We start from the raw sequence: 21,895 nt of genomic DNA, 5'->3' as shown, positions 1-21,895 counted from the left end.
AAAAATCTTAAAATTTCCTTTCCATGTATTATGGTATTAGTACACACCATACTTCCTATTTTAAATGTGATTTACTGATATCAATGCGCAAATATATAACAATAACATATATAATAATAACACAACAAATTATTAGGTGCGCTATGTCCCCACTGGCCCCTATAAGTTGGCGCCACTGAAAGCATCCGCTTATACAATTCCAGCCCCTCCCGAAAGAAAATCCTGCGTACGCCAGTGGCCCCCGTGGAGAAGTGGTGAGCGCAGCGCGCTACGATGCGAGGGGTCCCGGGCTTGAATCCCGGTTCAGACATGGATGTTTGTGTTCATCTATCCAGAATGGAAAAGAGTGTGATGTGTGGGGAAGGCTGGTACGGGGGTTTTCCTAAAAAGAAAAAAAAATGGTAGAGTAATAGCTCGGTTGCCAGAGACACGGGTTCGAGTCTCGGTCGAATGTGCATTTTCCGCTCAAATGTCTACATAAATACGCGTGGTTTGTGAGAAATCCCTAGATACCCATTTACTAAAGGCTTGGTGAACCCCAGAGCCTCTCCATGCAGGGTCTTGGCTGGAAACATTCCCACCTGGAACAATCACCACGGGAATCGAACCCGGGCGTTCTACCTGGCAGTCAGACGCCTTACCGATTGGACCACTACGGCTTCGCTTAGGCTATGTATTTACAGAAAAGTAATGTCGATGTGTTTTGGTGACCTACTTTGGCTCCCCAAAAGAAGGGACTGGGGAAAGGAAGGGGTGAAGATTGTACAATCTATTATGAAACTAGTGGTGGTGGAATGACGTCAGAAGAAGTTTTACAGTACAGTTATAACGGACACCTCTGAATAGCGGACACCTCTAAATTACGGACATTTTTAAATTCCCCGGCAGAAATACATGGGGTTTAATGGCAATATTACTTCTCAATAACGGATATTCTTAATAACGGACGCGGACACTGGAAACTACCTCCCCAACGCAAATAAAACTTCTTATATATATAGAAAAGTGAAACCCACGAGTTTCTGCCGCGATCGGCGCGGCACAATGCGAGAACCAGTGTTGCTAACCTGTTCGATAGAAAAATTGCTACAGTGCGCCGAGGCACAGATGTTACAGAAATCACCTCTGTCTAACGTTGAGTTTTGAACGCCATGCATTATAACCAGGGCTGATTGATATGTACAGTCACGGACAGTTCTGGGTTGAAACAATCTCATTAACTTTCAATGGATTGGTTACAACCCAGTAGTGTCCGTGACTGTACATACATATGAACAAAAACGTCGCTAAATATAGACTATAGTGCAGGAGGCCTTAGAAAGAGCGTTTCGCGGGCTAACAGCAGACGTCGCTCGCACACTAGTGCCGATACTCTCGTGTCATCTGCCCCTCAGCCGAACAAACAGGCCGAGGTAGCAAGAGGCAGAGGTCACTCACCCTTCCAGAAGGGTGCAGCGAGCTAGCTGTGGCAAACGGGCTCGCTCATTCGCGGACCTGATTGGTTTTCGCAGACACACCCCCATATTGTCGTCTGCTGCAAGCCCGCGAAGCGATCTTTCTAAGGCCTCCTGCATTATAACACATGCGTAAAATTACCCAAAATGATGCAAAGAAGACGTCTTCATAGTGATTCATTATTTGTGCGATTTCAAATAAAGTAAAAAAAAAAATAATTTTCCATTGCATTAATGGATCTGGTGGCATTTTAACTGTTCACTCCCAATAAGCCCGTCCACACTGGTACTGGAACTGCAACGATATGTGATTGATACACGACTGACACTACCATTGGTTTGAGAACTAATAAGTAAACCGCGACAATTGGACCACAAGCACTCCTTAAGCAGTATTATTGCCTCTCTGTGATGGTCGACAGTCGACTGCCTTTGTTGTACATTTACAAACGATGACAGCTTTCGCAACAATAACAAGAATAAGAAGTTCATATATTGCCACGAGACAATAAACAAGCCGCGTGGCATTTTCCTTTGATATAAACTTGTCACCCATCAAAGCATGCCAATTTTAAGAAAGAAAGCAATATGCATCGCATTAGCAGCAAAAATAACAGCTTCCGTCATACAATTTATACAAGAACATGTGCCGGAGCCGAGAGTTCAAATTCTCATGCATCCACATGAGTTATTTCGTTTGAGCAATTCTAAAGTTATGAAATATGAACAATAGTACTGGAGGCATTTTGGAATTTAACGTTCACTAACCCAACACATAACACTTTCACATACACACACGCAATACACGCATGCAACGTCAAACCAGTCAAATACTTAAAATAAAATATGGTGATTCCAATCCAACAAAACCCACCGCCACTTTGACTTTCTTCTTCCGTGATATAATTAGTGCTTCATTAATACAATTAGCAACAGTAGTTACTAGCTAGCCAATGAACATGCACTGCATAAAAGAAGCAACCACTACGTCATGCTATATTGCCACATTACCGTCCCTGTCGAACGCTGTGAACCGTGACCTAGAGCGCCATCCAATTCTTTTCAATGATGTTTGCGCGAGTATGTCCAGTAATGGAATGACAATTGGCAACAATGGCGAAGGTTGGCGAGCAGGGTAGAACACGTGATGCTGAGAGAGAGGGAGACGAAATGAAAATTGGGATCTGCGCAACGGCAAAGATATGTGTCTTGCACTCTAATAACGGACAGCCTGAAGGAAAACGGTCGCAATTCCTGGAATTCGACACAACGATGGCCAGTATTTCGAACTAGCGCGCATTGTTTCATGTTACACCGAACGTATTTCTTTTTAAAAGTGCAGACAGTAGACAGAAGCTGCTGAAGAGGTGCGGAAGTTAAAGCATTACTTTTTAAGAAAAACAGATGAAGAGGGACTCAGTTTAGCATCTGAACTTGAAACACATATTGAAAAGACAATGGATGTTCCCAAGGTAAAATATTCCGGAGGTAAAATAGTCCCCCATTCGGATCTCCGGGCGGGGACTACTTTGGGAGGTCCCTGGGCTAAGGATAAGATCTACATTAGGAATAAGGATATTAAATTAGGCACCTGGAATGTTCTGAGCCTTTACCGGCCTGGGGCATTTCAGTGTACAGTTAATGAAATAGTTAAGTTTAAATTAGATGTAGTAGCTGTCCAGGAAGATAGGTGGCCAGGAGAAGGGAATTGTAAAACTAAAAATTATACTTTTTTCTATGGTGGTACTGAAAATCATAATTTTGGAACAGGCTTTTCCATAAATAATAGAATTATCTCGGCTCTTAAAACAGTAGAATTTATTAATGATAGGATACCATATGCAGTTTTACAGGGTAGGTGGTATAAAATTATTTTAATAAACATACATACACCAACGGAAGATAAAGATGATAATACTAAAGATGACTTTTATGCAGAGATAGAACAGGTCTTTGATAAATTTTCTCAGTAGGATATGAAAATTCTGTTAGGTGACTGTAATGCACAAATTGGCAAAGAAGAGACATTTAAACCCCGCGATTGGTAAAAAAAAAGTCTTCATGAATTAAGTAATGATAATGGTATAAGATTGATTACTTTTGCAACCTCAAAGAATTTAATTGTGAAAAGTACCACTTTTAAACATAAAGATATCCATAAATATACCTGGTCTTCTCCAGATAGTAAAACTCATAATCAGATAGATCATATTCTCATTGATAAGAGAAGGCATACTAGTATAATTGACGTTCGTAAACATAGAGGTGCTGACTCTGCCAGTGACCATTATTTAGTAATTGCTAAATTAAGAGAAAGACTCGCAGTGATAAATCATAAGCAACAAAATCTAAAAGTTCTAAAATTTAAAACAGGAAAATTTGCTGATGAAAGAATTAAGAAAGATTACCAAATTAAACTGTCAAATAGATTTGATGTTTTGCAGGATTTAAATGATGATGAAAATATAAATGAAACAGACGTAAATAAGAATTGGGAGCACATACGTAATGCAATAGCATCAGCAGCTAAAGAAAGTATAGGATACCATAAACCAAGAAAAAGTAAGCCATGGTTTGATAATGAATATCATAATCTAATAGAAATAAGAAATCAGCCTAGACTTAGGTGGTTAAATAATTCTGATGATACAAATCTAAGCAATTATAATAGAAAAAAGCGAGAAGTTAACCGCACGTTTAGAAGTAAAAAAATATATTACTTGAAAAGCAAAATTAACTAAATTGAAACAAACAGCAAGAACAAAAATATCAGAGATTTATATAAAGGTGTAAATAAATTTAGAAAAGGGTGGCAACCTAAAGTAAACTTGATAAGAGATAAAGACGGTGATTTTCTAGCTGACCCAAGCGATATTCTAAATAGATGGAAGAACTACTTTAGTGACCTTTTAAATGTTCATGTAGGAGATAAATCAGAAGTAAATGAAGTTCACACAGCAGAACCTTTAGTTCCAGAACCTAACTTGACTGAAGTTAAAGATGCTATTAAAAGGCTAAAAAATAGCAAAGCACCTGGCATTGATTTAATACCAGCTGAGTTAATTAAATATGGTGAGAATTCGTTAATATGTCAAATTCATAAATTAATCTGTTTAATATGGAATAAAGAAGAAATCCCTCAACAGTGGAAAGAATCCATAATTGTTTCTGTGTTTTAAAAAAGTGATAAAATGAACTGCAATAATTACCGTGTAATTTCTCTACTCTCAACAACATATAAAATATTATCTAACATTCTTTTAACAAGACTAACCTCATATGCTAATGAAATTATAGGTGATTATCAATGTGGATTTAAACGTAACAGATCAACTACAGATCAATTTTTTCACATCAGACAGACACTTGAAAAAAAGTGGGAATATAATCAAAATGTCCATCAGCTATTCATTGATTTCAAAAAAGCATATGATTCGGTCAAAAGAGATACATTTTATAATATATATTAGTCGAGTTTGGAATACCTAAGAAGCTTGTTAGTATGATAAAAGTATGCACCAGTGAAACAGAAAGTAAAATTCGTGTGGGTATTAATGTGTCTGACAAATTTACAATTCATGATGGGTTAAAACAAGGAGATGCATTATCTCCATTGCTCTTTAATTTTGCCTTAGAATATGCTGTTAGGAAGGTAAAAGAAACTAACGATGGACTAAAATTAAATGGTGTGACTCAGTTCTTAGCATATGCAGATTATGTAGATTTATTAGGGGATGATATAAATACAATTAAGAATAATGCTAAAATATTTTTTAAAACTGCTAAAGAGATAGGTTTGGAAGTTAACAAAGAGAAAACTAAATATATGCTTACAGGCCGAAACCAAGTGTTAGGTAATAATCAAAATCAAATTATTGATAACAACTCGTTTGAACCAGTTTTCAAATTCAAATACTTAGGAGTAATATTAACAAATGAAAATTATATTAAAGAGGAAATAAAAAGTAGACTTAATTCAGGAAATGCATGTTACTTCTTTCTTCTTAAACTTTTGTCTTCTCGTTTAATATCATAGAAATTAAAAGTTAAATTATACAAAACAGTAATTTTGCCTGTAGTATTATATGGGTGTGAAACTTGGTCCCTTATATTGAAAGAGGAACATAAATTGAGAGCATTTAAAAATAAGATCCCTAGGAAAATCTTTGGACCTAAAAGGGATGAGGAGACAGGTGAGTGGAGAAGGTTACATAATTTGTATTCATGTCCAGATATTATTAGAATAATTAAATCAAGAAGACTTAGGTGGGCAGGCCATGTGGCACGAATGGGAGAGGAATGAGAGGAGTTTACAGGATTCTTGTTGGGAAACCTGATGGTAAGAGACCTGTAGGAAGGCCAAGACGAAGATGGAGGGACAACGTTGAGATGGACCTAATGGAAATTGGTAGGCATGGAAAAGAGTATATAGATCTTGCTCAAGATAGGGAAAGATGGAAGGCCTGTATTGCTGCAGCCATGAACCTTCGTGTTTAAGAAGGCTAAGGAGTTAGTTAGTTAATTGAAAGGACAATTGTAAAGAACTTTAAGATTCAGAAAAATATAGATGATTATTTTGGACAATCTGGGTCTGGCCAGAAATAGTTAGAGCCTATTTAAAATGTAAGGGCATTTTGAATGAAGTAATTTAACAAAGGATTACACTACGTATACTGTATTTTCTTTTTTGAAATTTGTAATGTATGTAGGGATACTTTAGTAAATTTAAATTCACCGTATGTAGTACAATATTTTGTTCTTGAATGTAGGAAAAAAAACATTAAATTCGTAAAGTACGTACTGTAATATGCTTATCCTATTGTGTAACATCCTACACTATTTTCTGAATAGCGGACACTTGTTAACAACAGACATTTATTTTCCTCCCAGGCCTGTCCGTTATTGAGAAGTTTTACTGTATAATAATAATTAGAGCCCGGAAGTTCAGGCATTTATTTTCGTTAAAATAGGCAGCCAAAAAGGCATTTATAATGTGGTAAATAGGCACTAAAAATGAAAAAAAGGCAAAATAAACCGAAAAAAGGCACATTTAGAAGTCGCTTACTTTTATCTATAATTTCTGGCAAAATGTTAAGATCTAAATTGCGAAGAGCATTTCAATTTTCTCCGTCTTGATTGCACATAACTACAAGGTGCTTTTTAAGTTCTCAACATTCATTGATAGTCGTCTGTCAGAGAGAATGTTTTTCATAATAGAAAATGATCTTTCTACTTCGACAGAAGTTATTGGAGCATACATAAAATAAGCTAATGTAGCTGGACTCATTTTGGTAACAGCATTTTCACCTTTTAGAATATCACAAATTGTTTTCAATTGTTTCAAGTCCTCATTTGCACTCACTACCCGTTAGCACTTTTCCGCAACAGCTCACCCCTTTTCTCCTGGCACTTCCATCATCTGCTGCATAGATTCCTCGAAGATTTTCATGGATGCTATAATTGTAATTGTCTCTGGCAATGCACCATAATGTGCAAAAGTAAACTTGAATAGCACAGGAGTTTTTTCACTTCGCGAATTGAAGCCACTTCATTTTCTGGAAGAGCATCGATCACCTCACTGATTTTTTGAAGGTTGTTAGCATAATATATAGCTGCTGATATCCAGGTTCCCTATCTCGTCAAGACTGGTTGCTGAGGTAAACTAAGCTCAATCGCAACTTCCTGAAATTTTCGGGTTCGAGAGAGAGATTTCAGAAATATTTTCTTTGTGTTCGAAATCAACCTGTCCACTTCAGCAGTCAATCATGCACAAGAAATGTTAACCGAAAGGCAATATCCTGACTCAGCATGAAATACTTTTTTCTCACACTTTTCTCCTTCAGCAATGTTGAAACATGCGTGAGTTCAATATTACTTAAATAAGGCGAAAATTATTCACATAATAAACGGAAGAAAAATAAATGCCAAAAACGTTTTTTGGGAGAAAAATAATTTATATACACATTTTTTTTAAAAAAAATGTCAAATTTCATTGAAAAAGGCAAAAAAAGGCATTATAATTAAGAATAGGCAGTGGGGTCCCAAATAGGCAAAATAGGCAAAATGAAAAGGCTTCCAAAACATTCGAAACAACATAAGAAACGTATATCCGGAAAAATTTTATCAATATATGCAGTAGATAAAAAGAGGCATTTTGCCAAACTTCCGGGCTCTAATAATAATAATAATCCGTAGCTCCCCAATTTCCTCACGATGGTGGGATGCTGCCGGTCCAATACACTGGTCGAAATCTCAGGAGATAGGTTGTTACGCTTACCCGAGGAGATTCGAACTAGCGATCGTCCCGTCACCCGATCCCAAAGCCTGACGCCTTACACTGCACGGCAACGGTGCGGGACCACTAGAAGTATTGATAGGTCTAAATGATACTATGACAATGTTCAGTAAAAATTCGGATTTACTTGGGGTAAAAAAATGTACCGGGTTCACATTTCTTTTGCATTGGAAATTTTTCTTTTTTCATTTTTTTAGATGAAAAAAGTAAATCAGTAGCCGGGGGAGTAAATTCTGTAATTAGGCTTAACGCAATCTTAACTAATCATAAAACATACACTGATTGCAGTACAGTGGAGTGAAGTGAAATTTGGAGTATATATAAGTGGCTGAATTACTATATAAAGCTGTCTGTACACGAGCAAATAAATCACGAACAACACATTGCATTCCAAAGGAACTGACGTCAGAGCACACCTTAGGTTTCCTCTAGAAATCAAGGTTAAGGTTCCTGAATACATACGATTTAGAAACGGTTCTATATAAAGCCTTTCAAGACAGTCTGTCGACCAATCAGAAAACGTGCTGCTGAAATCAAGGTTAACATGTATAGTATGCCCGGGGTTAAAACGTTAGTTTTGTACAATTATAACTGGTTACAGAGTTACGCAACTTGTGAAAGGTACAAATGCCAGGTGACCTTGCTCTAAGCAATCATATATTTTGGTCCAAGGTTGAGGTGTGGTCACCACACAGTGCGTTGACAAGGTCAGATGTCGTCGTGTTAATTTTTGGTCAAGGACAGAATGTTTTCCATGGAGATAAATATTTGCATCCCGTTAAAAACCGGTCACCAAGGTCGACCAGACATGTGCATTTTTCCAGAAAGGTCACCAGTCTGGTCGTTCATCATGGTTAAAAGAGCGGACTACATCCGTGAAAGGTGTGTCGAGGAATTCTGTAAGTGAACCAACCACGTGATAGACGATTAATCTGTGCGAGTGCCCTTGAGATTCAGTATATATTCTCCGTTGAGGGAGCGGTGCCTCTTTTTAGAAAGTGTACTGCTTAGACTTCGCTGTTGCTCTTGTGCATCTGCTGTGGGAGTATCTGTGTGTTTGGAATAATTGAGGGTGGGTATCGATATAAGTTGCTCTGTTTCACGTTGGATAAGATAAGAATACTGCACAGGATCAGATTAGACTAAGTCTGTGTTCAATTTAGTTTATGCCGCCGTTCCACCCGTTGAATCTCTGTCCCGTCACAGTCCGATTTTGCAGCTGGAACTGTTCCACCCGCGGAATTTCCGTCCCGTCACAGTCAGATTTCGCAGCTGGCACTGTTCCACCCGCGGAATTTCCGTCCCGTCACGGTCCGATTTCGCAGCTGGCACTGTTCCACCCGCGGAATTTCCGTCCCGTCACGGTCCGATTTCGCAGCTGGCACTGTTCCACCCGCGGAATTTCCGTCCCGTCACAGTCAGATTTCGCAGCTGGCACTGTTCCACCCGCGGAATTTCCGTCCCGTCACGGTCCGATTTCGCAGCTGGCACTGTTCCACCCGCGGAATTTCCGTCCCGTCACGGTCCGATTTCGCAGCTGGCACTGTTCCACCCGCGGAATTTCCGTACCGTGACAGTCCGATTTCGCAGTTGGCACTGTTCCACCCGCGGAATTTCCGTCCCGTCATGGTCCGATTTCGCAGCTGGCACTGTTCCACCCGCGGAATTTCCGTACCGTGACAGTCCGATTTCGCAGTTGGCACTGTTCCACCCGCGGAATTTCCGTCCCGTCATGGTCCGATTTTGCAGTTGGCACTGTTCCACCCTAGGAATTTCCGTCCCGTCACAGTCAGATTTCGCAGCTGGCACTGTTCCACCCGCGGAATTTCCGTCCCGTCACGGTCCGATTTCGCAGCTGGCACTGTTCCAGCCGCGGAATTTCCGTACCGTGACAGTCCGATTTCGCAGCTGGCACTGTTCCACCCGCGGAATTTCCGTCCCGTCACGGTCCGATTTCGCAGCTGGCACTGTTCCACCCGCGGAATTTCCGTCCCGTCACGGTCCGATTTCGCAGCTGGCACTGTTCCACCCGCGGAATTTCCGTACCGTGACAGTCCGATTTCGCAGTTGGCACTGTTCCACCCGCGGAATTTCCGTCCCGTCATGGTCCGATTTCGCAGCTGGCACTGTTCCACCCGCAGAATTTCCGTCCCGTCACGGTCCGATTTCGCAGCTGGCACTGTTCCACCCGCGGAATTTCCGTACCGTGACAGTCCGATTTCGCAGTTGGCACTGTTCCAGCCGCGGAATTTCCGTCCCGTCACGGTCCGATTTCGCAGCTGGCACTGTTCCACCCGCGGAATTTCCGTCCCGTCACGGTCCGATTTCGCAGCTGGCACTGTTCCATCCGCGGAATTTCCGTACCGTGACAGTCCGATTTCGCAGTTGGCACTGTTCCAGCCGCGGAATTTCCGTCCCGTCATGGTCCGATTTCGCAGCTGGCACTGTTCCACCCGCGGAATTTCCGTCCCGTCACGGTCCGATTTCGCAGCTGGCGGCGTTCCAGCCGCGGAATTTCCGTTCCCTCACAATCCGATTTCGCAGCTGGTGACGTTCTAGCCGTAGAATTTCCATCCCGTCAAAGTCATATTTCGCAGCTGGCGCCGTTCCACCCACGGACTTTCCGTCACGTGACGATTCGATTTCGCAGCTGGTGCTGTTCCACCCACGGACTTTCCGTCACGTGACGATTCGATTTCGCAGCTGGTGCTGTTCCACCCACGGACTTTTCGTCCCGTCCCGTCCCGTCCCAGCCCGATTTCGTAGCTCGCGCCGTTCCACCCGCGGAATTTCCGTCCTGTCACAGTCCGATTTCGCAGCTGGCGCCGTTCCACCCGCGGACTTTCCGTCCCGTGACGGTCCGATTTCGCAACCGTCGCCGTCGCAGATATGTTGCAAACGGAGTGACAATGGAGGCACATTCGCAAAGAGATACCGTGCCCAACCGGGGACTCGAACATGCAATCTTCGGTAGCAATATTAAGAATTGACTTATACGACGATTCTAAATCCACAAGTACATCTTCGTTGGAAGAGGTTAGGAGAAATGAATAACTGTTAGCAGACTGCAAAGAGACGCTACTTGCAAAAAACACTCTTGTCAGCTGTCTTTCACTTAGTATCGTGGCTTTCTGCTATAACAAGAGACTTGTCGAACGCGTGGACATTGATTACATAATTGAGAGATATCGGGCAGCCGTTAATATTTTTATAGATCTCTCTTTCGGCCAGTGCGACGTGCACTATTTCTATTTTTCTTATTTTACATCCCATTTCTTCCACTTTTGGTTAATTTCAACGATGAGAGTGATACGATGAAATTCATGAATGGGCACTTACCCAGCCCGAGACTCCAACCCAGGAACTTCAGGAGCGGAATCAAAAGTCGACCACTTGTCGGCCACCGTGCCGGCGACTATCACTGAAGTAGTTAGAGCCTCGAATGTATTGTACTAGGCTATATTTATATACTAATGCTAATCTTGAAAAACTGTTCTGGTTCCTGAAACATTGACAGCAATTTAACAACAGTAGCTTCTCACGTCGTTACTAAATACAAAGCTTATCCTGCGGTTTTCAAGAACCTTTGAAATCAACTTACCAACGAAATCCTTTTTTGCAGTGTAGTGGTGCATGGACGGTGCGTTACATGAGTACATTTCACCCCTTCACATTTTAGGAGGGGTACAGTACTTCCTAAATTCTTCTATCTGAATTGTGTCCGCCTGCCATTCAAAGAATCTCGATTTTGTCTTTATTATAATCTTCTCCAAACAGTTTTGGCATGTTTAAAATTGTTTAAGACACATGACCTTGTTTTTACACATGTTTAAAACGTTAAAACACATTAAAACATATTTTGATACTTTGATATTTGATAGTCTGTGGTTATTTGCGTGTTTTGTAACTTTGTATTTTCATTCTGCCCGTGTAATATTCTTTACTGTCCACAGAAATCTGTTCAATGGCTGAAAATGTATATTCAGTTAACAAAGAAATATATTGTAATAAGTACCCGTAGTCTTTACCACGTTTAAAACACCTGGGTATGTTTTTTTACAAGTGTTTATTATTTTTTTAAATATTAATAGTGTTTGGATGGAACAGTTTTGTTTCCCACTTAACATACTGCACATAGTTTTTCTTGTATGTATGCATTGTAGAATTATTTCTCTTGTATTCTATGGTTATTACAAACATAAAAACACAGTTTTTCGTTGTGACGTTTCAGGAGAACACACACTCCCTTTATCAGACATTTATTTTTAGTTTGACTAAAGATGCAGTTATAACAATGGTTAATTCTTTTAAAACAAACATGAATCAGTTACACAATGGATGTTGTCAATGTTACATTGTTGTAATATAGCAACTTAACTGTGAAAACAAGGAGTCTGTTTTATTTTTATTTCAGATAAAAAAAATTGATCTCATTATTTTTTATTTAAAAATAATGAATCCCAAATATCGTCAGGTAATTCAAAATCATCATTGCTGTCACAGAGTTGATTGATGTTTTCCGTTAAATTAAATTTTAAAAAATGGTGGTTTACTCCACTTGTGAAAAAGGAAACTCCATGGTGGGTCTATGTTACCATTTTCATTATTTAATTTATTCCAATGTTCTTCTGCAATGAATGAAACTTCTCAGATATTCAATCTATGTTTCCCGTCACTCTTTTTAAAACCCTTCTCTTTTTAATCAAATGCCTAATTATACATTAATTATATTATAAATCTAAACCCAAGAACAGGTTTGTCAGCTCACATCATCGAAGAGATGGCAACCTACCATCGTGAGGAAGTTGGGGAGCTACGAGTGAATAGTGTAACCAGGTCTGGAAAATCTCCTATGAAGGCTGAGGGTTCGACGTGCTGACCCCACGTCACCCCCCATTACCGGTTGAAGAACTCCACACCTCTAGGTAGGATTGTGGGAGGAGACTAATCAGGAGATAGGCCAAGGCCCGTCAAGGGCTGTCGAGCCACGGGTTAATATTATTATAATATAATTTCTTAATGAAAAATACATTAGTTACTCAATCCGATTTGTGGACTTCGATACCGAGAGTTTATCTCTTCGCCAAGTTATGTAGTAAAAGCTACTGATTTTTGTATGACTTGAAAAACGTGACGGAGCGGTTAGCACAACGCTCTACGACGCCAGAGGTCCTGGGTTCGAATCCCGGACTTGTGAATGGATGTTCTTTGTGAGTGTTCCTTCATCACTCATCATCATCTTCGCAATTAACCAAAAGTGGCAGAAAAGCGAAGTAAAATAAAAACGTGATCAGTGCATATGTGAAAACATCATCTTTTCAAATTACTATGTCAACTAAAAGTCTCAAAATATCGTCATCGTTTAGACACTCTGTAAAAGAGAACTTTCTACCTGTGACTTTCTCCAGCACTTTTACTAGTTTTTTTTTTTTTTCCAAACGACCTGCTCGTCTGGATGTCTCGACTAACCAGTTCGGGTTGATTGTCAACAACGAGACTTGTGTTCCGAATTAGTGATCAGTTATGTCATACGAAACCGGATTAAGAACAATATTTTCGAATGAAATACATTTGTTTGGGTTTCTTAAGTCCAGTTTGTGCACAGAAAGGCTAATCGGAGCTGGACCTACAGTTTAAAGTGAGATCCGAACCACTATGTGCCTCCAACGGGTATCGAACCCGGAATCGCTTGATTTCAAGCAGGCCCGTAGCTAGAATTGATCTCCAGGGGGGTTCACGGGTTATTTATTTATTTATTTATTTATTTATTTATTATCCTGCGCACAACAGGCATCTGCCCTTTTACAGTGCACAGTAAATGTCTTACATAGGATTTATAAACATCAAAATAATATTTATACACATTTCAGATATAAAAAAAATACATACAGAGGTTATATATATCGTCCTTAAACATTACCGTAGATAAGAAATTAATCAAACCTTACACAATTACATTCATATATGTATGGGTATATATATACACATAAAGAAGGTAAAAATAATAATAATAGTAATAATAATAATAAAAAATAAATAAAAAATTAAGCAAGAATGTTGTCCATTAAATAGCGTTTATACTCAGAAAATTTAGCAAATATGTCCAAGTGTATGCCCCTCTCTAACCATTCATTATACAAGCTACACATTCTTCGCAGGGGAGCCATTTCTGCGGATTTTGTAAGGGTGCGGGAAATTGCAAAGCGTTGCTTTCTTGATCGCAACTTTAGATGGGGGACATAGAAAGCTATTTTTGAAAGCAGAGAGGAAGAATCTAATTTGTCGTTAAGAAGTTTGAAAAGAAAAAGGAGCTGATGTATGGTTCTTCTGTTTGCAAGGGAGGTAATGTGTAATTTAATTAGTAATTCGTTATAAGGTGTCATCTTCGGATATGCACCATCTATCCTAAAAACTATATAGCGAGTGAACTTATTTTGAACTTTTTCAATAAGATCTATTTGTTTACTGGTTTGTGGACTCCACACTATAGATGCGTATTCTAATTTGGGCCTAACATATAGGTTAAATAATGATAACAACGCTTTATTTTCATTGAATTCTTTTGCAGTTCTCATAATGAACCCCAGTTTTCTATGCGCGTCATTAACAGTCTTTGTGATATGTAACTGAAACGATAATTTATCATCGAACACTACACCAAGATCTGTTATTGAGTTTGCCCTGTCTATTTGTGTGTGTGCTATTTCGTAGTTATAGTGTATTGGGGATTTCAATCGGGTAAATGTTACGGCCCTGCATTTCTTATGGTTTAGATTAACTTTATTTGCTTTACACCATGCGTTGAGATTTTCGATATCCTCTTGTAATTTAATGGAATCATCTTCATTGTGAATGCTCCTATAGAATTTTAAATCGTCAGCGAATAAGAGTTTCTCGGAATTTCTAAGCTGTTTTGGTAAGTCATTAATTAATATTAAATACAACAAGGGACCAAGATTAGAACCTTGAGGTACGCCTGAGCCAGCTACAAATTCATCGGAGCAGCAACCTTGATAATTTACGTATTGTTTTCTGTTTTTGAGATACGAGCACATTAAATCTACGAGGGAAGAGGAGAAGTTACAAAATGCTAATTTCTTCAAGAGAATATCATGGTTCAGGGGGTGCTTTGTAAACCAAGTCCATTTTTTAAAAAAAAAAGAATAAAATGTTGGTAAATTATGTGTGGGGGGGGCTCATTCATTTATAAATATCATATACTACACAGATACTACATTTTTCTACATCTTTTAAAACATCTCTTGAAGTGTGACTGATACTGAAATTATCCCTTACACATCCCATACTATTTTAAATGATACAGATATGTATATCACACAAAAAAACGCACAATATTTAATCACAGTGCCTACAGTATATTCCGCCTCCGGCCGAAGCAATTAAACTCCCCTTCCTTCCCAAAACTTGGGAGCTGTTGTTGAACCTTTGACCCAGATGCGGAGGGAACTTACATGATGACATCAGAGTCACAGATTTCAGTCTAAACGGGAGGTTGCAGCAGGGACAGTGAAGGTACAGATAAAGAAGCTCCCCTATGAAAGAACTTTCTGAAGTCTAGATAATATTCTAAATACTTGCAGCTACTTCTGCTCATAAACAAAATGAGTGTATGTAATATATGCTGTTCATATTCTTTGGATTTATCCTTAAAGTTGTGAGTTGTCTACATTATCACTCTTCACTTCAAACAAATTATGCAAAATAGTTTACCTAATGTAAAGGGGGCTGATGGCAGTGCCGGGGGAAGGGGGGGGGCTGAGCCATCCCTGACCCCTGCCTCGCTACGGGCCTGATTTCAAGGCGACTGCGGAATGATATATATATATTTTTCATTATGTGCGATGATTATATATGTACAGGTTCGACCCAAACTTGCTTGTATAGAAAACAAGAAAGTGGGTAGGCATAGGGGAGAGAGGGAGACAGACACATTTAATATGCTACTAAATACCATAAAGAGCCGTATTCTGATTAAAAAGCATCTATTTTCCCGGCTTTTCTTTTTGGCGGGAAGAGGGATGAGGGGCTTTGACTGTTCAAAAGGGCGTCGCTCCTCCTCCCCCTCTCTGGTGCCGTCACTGCTAGAGGCCAGTCCAGCACTGGAGTGCTGCATTTAATAAATTCCACCTAATCATAGTTCATCCTCATTGTCGGGATTATCCAAAAGTGGTGAAGATTAACGTCCAAAGCGTTCATTTGTAAGATGCAAATTTCTATAATTTCTTGGAATCTTTAGGTGACGAAGTGGTATATCCTATTAAATGATGCGTGCTCCTAACTGAGATAAAGAGTGAATCTTGACAATTGTAAATGATAGCTATATGTTCCTCATTCCATTTATTTTGATATATCAATAATGAAATGGCATGTGTCTAACTGGTAAAAAGTGTCTTTTCATACAAAGAGTAGTTAATTTGAGCATGTCTTGAAGGAAGGCAGAACATGTGATGAAGGAATTTAATTTGAATTTGAATTTATTACTCCATATAAATCATATTATATTGGTATTTGGAGGGTTCAGTACAGTTCACTTTTTCATTACAAAGCAAGAAAATAATTAATTACAAAGTTTCTGTAATATGAATTTTGCGTACAAAAGAAAAAGCAACGGGTCTAATATTGATTCTTCGAACTCCATATGTTATTGCCTTTAGAGTGCACTTATTTTTTCTTGTGTTTCCGTCTCTATCTGGCTAATTTCAACACATCACATTCTGTCTTAAAGTATGATTTCATAATTTGAAGTGCATTGTGGCGCATATCCCATAGTGAGCCATTTTAGAAATTAGTATTTTACGGTTTACCAAATGAAATATTCCCAAATCTAATTTTATATTGTTCACACCTTGCAACGATCTATTCGATTAACACTTTATGTGTTCGACAAGTCAATGTTATTGTTCTGATAGTATGTTCTGTTCATAGAACTATAGAAGGCGACATTTTAGTTTTTGTTCCCTTTCTTTTAGAATTTTGCTCAGTAAGGTTAAATGAAATTGATCGGTTATTTTGTAAGAAGTTTATAAATCCATTTTTTAAAATATTTGGTTGATTTTGCTATTTTTATCGGAGTTGTGAAAATACTATTTGCGATGCATTCAATAAAGAGATATTCCAAAATAGGTGCTAATAACGCCTTGATTTCTTGTGTTATTTTGACTATAGAATACATTCCCGACAGCCTTTGATTTTAGTCTTTTAAATTCGATATATCGCTCTATATATCAATTATTGTGGTTGGGTTGGTTAAATATTTCGCACACTGCAAATGGACCATGTATCTCAATATTATTTATGCATAATTTTATATTGTTATTTATGTGTTTTACTGTGTTTTCTTTTACAACATCTTTCTAGATTGTAAAGGGATCGTGTACTGTATTTATTGCATGAAAAGGGTAAAAAATTAATCCGCATGTATAACTGTGTAATGTTGGTGGAAATGTGTTAAAATTGTAAATTCCGTTTATTACTTACGTACAACTTAAATTTCCTTGAACTAATTCTTTTTGAACTTAGGATAAAAGTTCTATATTTTAATTGAATGACTCGGGTGTAAAACGTGGTAAGTGACATTTTGGTCATTTCTGAGTTCATTAGAAAAAAAAGTTGTGAACCTTTACCGTAGATAAATTGTTTTAAGTTGTATTTACCAATTTCAGAAAGCTTCACTAAATCCAATGCAAATTGCATGACATGGCAATTTCAGTCGATAATTTAAGAATGTTAGATTTTTCTTTGTAACTAGTAGAGTGAATTTCTGTACCACACCTTCTATACACTGAGTCCAGTTTCTCTGTTACGTTTCACCCCAGCAAGGCCTGAGACTATACAAGAATAAAATGCTCTCAGACTAACTTGCGAGTTAGTTACCATCATATCTTTCTCGGGGTAGGAGGTAGGAATGTTGACGGGAGAGGAAACATACCATGGGGCTAGGTAGTGAAAGAACCAGATGGACTTCCGATGCCAAAGTACGTATAACCAAATACCAAAAGAAAGCCAAAACTGGTGTAGCCTAACGACAGAGAAATTGAAGTCTTGTCCTGATTATTATGCCCAAGCACGTGCCAATAGTAGAAAAAGTATGGGCCCTATTGTAAAATGAGTTCGATGCAAGGTGATGATCCCAAACGAAAAAGGTGTAAAGCAATAGACTCGCACATGAATAGTGCTCACTAGAAAGAAACCGCCCAGCACACGTACCTAATACATATTAGAAATAGTATGGCCCGGATTATAAAGCGAGATTGGAATCAAAGTGATGATCGGAAAACAAGAAGAAATAGACTATGAATAACGCTCGCAAAATGGCAAAGTACGTGTCCGATAGTAAAAATAGAATGAGCATCATTATAAAGCGAGAACCGATGCAAAGTGAAGATCCGAAAACCAAAACGCTTAAAGCAGTAGACTTGGAGACGAATAAAGCTTGCTAGAAAAGAAACTACAACTGAAATTGGACTAAAGTGAACCATTCGTATAAGGAGAGTTAATGCATGTGGAACAGGTATTTTAAAAAAATCTTCCGGAAATGGTGCCAGTGATAAATATTACACTATGTTGACACTATTGTATATGTTCAGTTGTGTTCCAGATCTAACATGGACCGACTGCAGGATATGAATTTGCCGATGTGTGGAGCATCCGAGATGAGTCGAAAACTGGTAGAATTCATAAATTCCTATCGTTCAAAGACGCCCCCGAGAACTGGATCAAGGTTGGTTCCACCACCAGACCGTGACCCTGAGAGGAGACCTCACAAGTCTAGTCCGTCACCGGTTTCGAGGACTTCTGGATTTCAACGCATCTTAACAGTACGCCAGACTGGAAGAGGTTCGTCAAACTGGACGAGCCTGAACTCTTCGTCTCCTACTCCAACTTACCAACTTCAAGATTTGGAGCAAGATCTGGAGAAAATCCGGTTGGCTGTGCAGAACGTGCAAGATCGAATCAAACTGATGACTATTGAAAAAGTACCGACTCCCAATGCTAAGAATGAGTATCATGAGAGAAGGGAAAAGCGCAGTGATCATTTAGTACGAGAAGCAGCTGAAGTTCGTGCTGCTAAAAAGGGTATAAACGGAAATGTATGTGGGAAGATTTCAAGTGAAAATTATGATCCTCTCAAGAAGATGGTAAAAAGACTAGGAGTTTCTAAGAAATACGCTGAGCAGGGTGCCAAATCAAGAAAACGTCTAGGCCATTACCGAGTGACCTCCCATGAAAAGCATCTGGTACTGATAGACTGTGAACAGGCAGAGGAGGACAGGTGGAATTTAATAACAAAAGTGAGGAATCTGGAAGCCGAAAACCGTAAGTTGCAGAAGGAAGTGATTGAGTTGAAGAATGTCCATACGGCTTGGGATTCTATACCCCTTCCGTGGGAGCGTCCAGACCTTGGATATCAAGACGTAGATAGTATGTTCTGAGGTTCTGACCACTAGGAACTTGACAGCTATTGCAAGAACAGAAAATTTAAAATTTGGATGTGAGAGGATTTATTATAAGGAATTGTGTTAGGGTGCCACGTTCATTTAAAGTGACCAACTTTCTTCAGCAGTACAAGCTAATAATGTAAGACTGAGAAGTTGTTCCTCATAATCTTTGAAGAAAAGAAGAGAGAGCAAGGGGTATAGTGCTGTTGTTAGCATGAAAGTCAATTTATATTGTACATTGGTGTGTAATATATACATGTGACCTCCATTTAATGAATCTTGTTAAATTTGGAAACTGATCAGTGTAAGAACCATTGTTGGCGACGAGAGTTATGTCTGGTTTCATAAACAATTTAGCATATAATACTTGTGTTTGATTTAAGCCCTGCGTGGCTTGCAAATGTTTTTATAATCAAGTGTATTATAGTATTATGATAATTGGTATTATTAAGACATACGAGGCTTATTAATTTCATTGTATATTGTTCTTGGTTAGCACAAAATTGTGTTCTATATTACACGTTTTTATGTAACTTACATAGCAATGTGCCAAGTGCACGTAGTTCCACTGGAAGCCGACTGAAGGCACGCTGTTCTCTCCATACCAGTACACATTTCTCAGCGGACGGCGTCAAGAAGTTCCGTAGAGCGCCGGTCACCAGCGCCACTTCTGGCCTATATACGAGGGCGATTCAATAATTATTGTCCCCGGCATACTTAGAGGATATGAATTGCAATGAATGATGGGGATATTGTAGCCTAATGTCTTAGATGCCTATATGCAAAATTTCAGAACCGTAGGTGCTACAGTAAATTTGTTTTTCTCTTTTTATGTGTGAGAGGTGGCACTTAGTTTGAAAAATGGAGAAAACCGAACAACGAGCTGTCATCAAGTACCTCCAGAAAAAGGGGCTAAGCCCAAAGGAGATTCATGAGGACATGGTGAGTGTGTTGGGTGATGGGGCTCCTACCTACCAGTGGTAAAAAAACTGGTGCCGCGATTTCCGTTGCGGCAGGGAAAGCTGTCAACAGGCCCCTGGTGCTGGTCCTCCAACAACAGCATCCACCCCAGAAAACATTGATGCTGTGCATGACATGATTATGGCTGACAGAAGAATCACGGTGCAACAGTTAGCAGACATCATGCACATCTCTGTAGGCTCAGTGGAAACCATTGTGCATGAACACTTGGGATTCAGAAAGGTGTCAGCGCGATGGGTCCCCAAAATGTTATCCCGTGAACAACAGAAAGACAGAGTTCAATGTTCAAGGGCTGGTTTGGAGCTGATGGGGGTAGACCTGAAGCAGGTCTGTGATAGATTTGTGACAGTGGATGAGACATTGCTCCATCACTATGATCCCGAGTCCCAACGACAGAGTATGGAGTGGCGGCACAGCAATTCACCTCCCCCCCGCAAATTCAGGGTGCAAGCATCAGCACGCAAGGTTATGGCCACATTTTTTTTGGATGCGAAGGGTGTGCTCCTTATTGACTACCTGGTGGGACACACTGTTACTGGGGACTATTATGCAGCCCTAATCCCTAAGTTACGCGAAGCAATCAAGGAGAAACGGCGTGGGATGTTGCGGCGAAAAGTGCTGTTTCACCACGATAATGCTCCAGCACACAGAAGCCATGTTACTGGTGCCGCAATCCATGCTGCTGGTTTCCATGTGTTGGAACACCCTCCCTACTCACCCGACCTCGCCCCTAGTGACTTTCATTTGTTCCCGAAGTTGAAGGAGCACCTCAAGGGGACGCATTTTCCCTCAAATGCTGCTGTTATGGACGCTGCGGAAGAATGGCTCACGGCTCAGCCACAGACATTCTTTGAAGCTGGCATAGTGGCTTTACAGCATAGGTGGAAGAAGTGCATTACTGTGAAGGGGAACTTTGTGGAAAAATAATACTGCTTATATGTCAGGGACAATAATTATTGAACCACCCTTGTAAGAGTGAGCGGAAACACCCATCATGGACTTAGCAGATCGGGGTAATCGTCGGATAGGACAACTATATCTAATTTTAAGCAACCACTCTCTGTCGATGGCTAGCAGGCTCAACATCTTTCAAGTTCCGATCCGGATCCTCCTACGCATGCGTGGTGTGGAAGCACAGTGCACCAAGTCATCTAGTCAGACTTTAGTCAGTGCAAAACAAAGTACTGTAGATAATAGCAGCAGCAGACAGAAACCAAATGCAATGATACGAGATGTCCTAGATCAGGAGAGACTACATGATTTCATGGTGAGGGCAAGAATGAAGTTTTGGGCAGCACAACCGCACCATCCAAATCCAACGATCAATATGATTGGACAAGCCAACCCCAGACGTCATGTATTCAAGCTTCCTCGTTTGTAAGATTGCCTTGTCGTCGTAGTCGACGCAACCTGCTTTGGCCACCGTATTCTGTTGCAGTCGTCAGCATTTCAGTCTTTGTAGTCTTAGATGTCATTGCCGTCAACGCCGTCCTTCCTTTTGAAAGAAATTCAGAAAGGAAGAAACTAATCCGCCGGAATGAACTAACACCGTAACAATCAAGATCCTCAAATGTAAAGTCAGCGACTCCAGCCAAGAACGATAAACAAAATAGTCCATTACTGCGACAGTTGTGGGAAGGACACGTATAGATGCGAATAATTTAACAACATGCAATTTACAAACTTTAGAAACTCTGAATCAGAGT

The 21,895-nt window shown here is 39.6% G+C and overlaps 1 protein-coding gene across 1 annotated transcript in view; it reads left to right on the top strand.

The window, feature by feature from the left end:
• geko (olfaction protein geko) overlaps positions 1–21,895 on the top strand; it is a 46,072-nt gene that overhangs the window by 18,943 nt on the left and 5,234 nt on the right. The window lies entirely within an intron of this gene.

Source organism: Lepisma saccharinum, chromosome 7, assembly GCF_977018435.1.
Source record: "Lepisma saccharinum chromosome 7, izLepSacc3.1, whole genome shotgun sequence".
NCBI classification, from domain to species: Eukaryota; Metazoa; Arthropoda; class Insecta; order Zygentoma; family Lepismatidae; genus Lepisma; species Lepisma saccharinum.
Note: the sequence above shows the minus strand (reverse complement) of the source record. Positions and strands in the feature narration are given on the sequence as shown.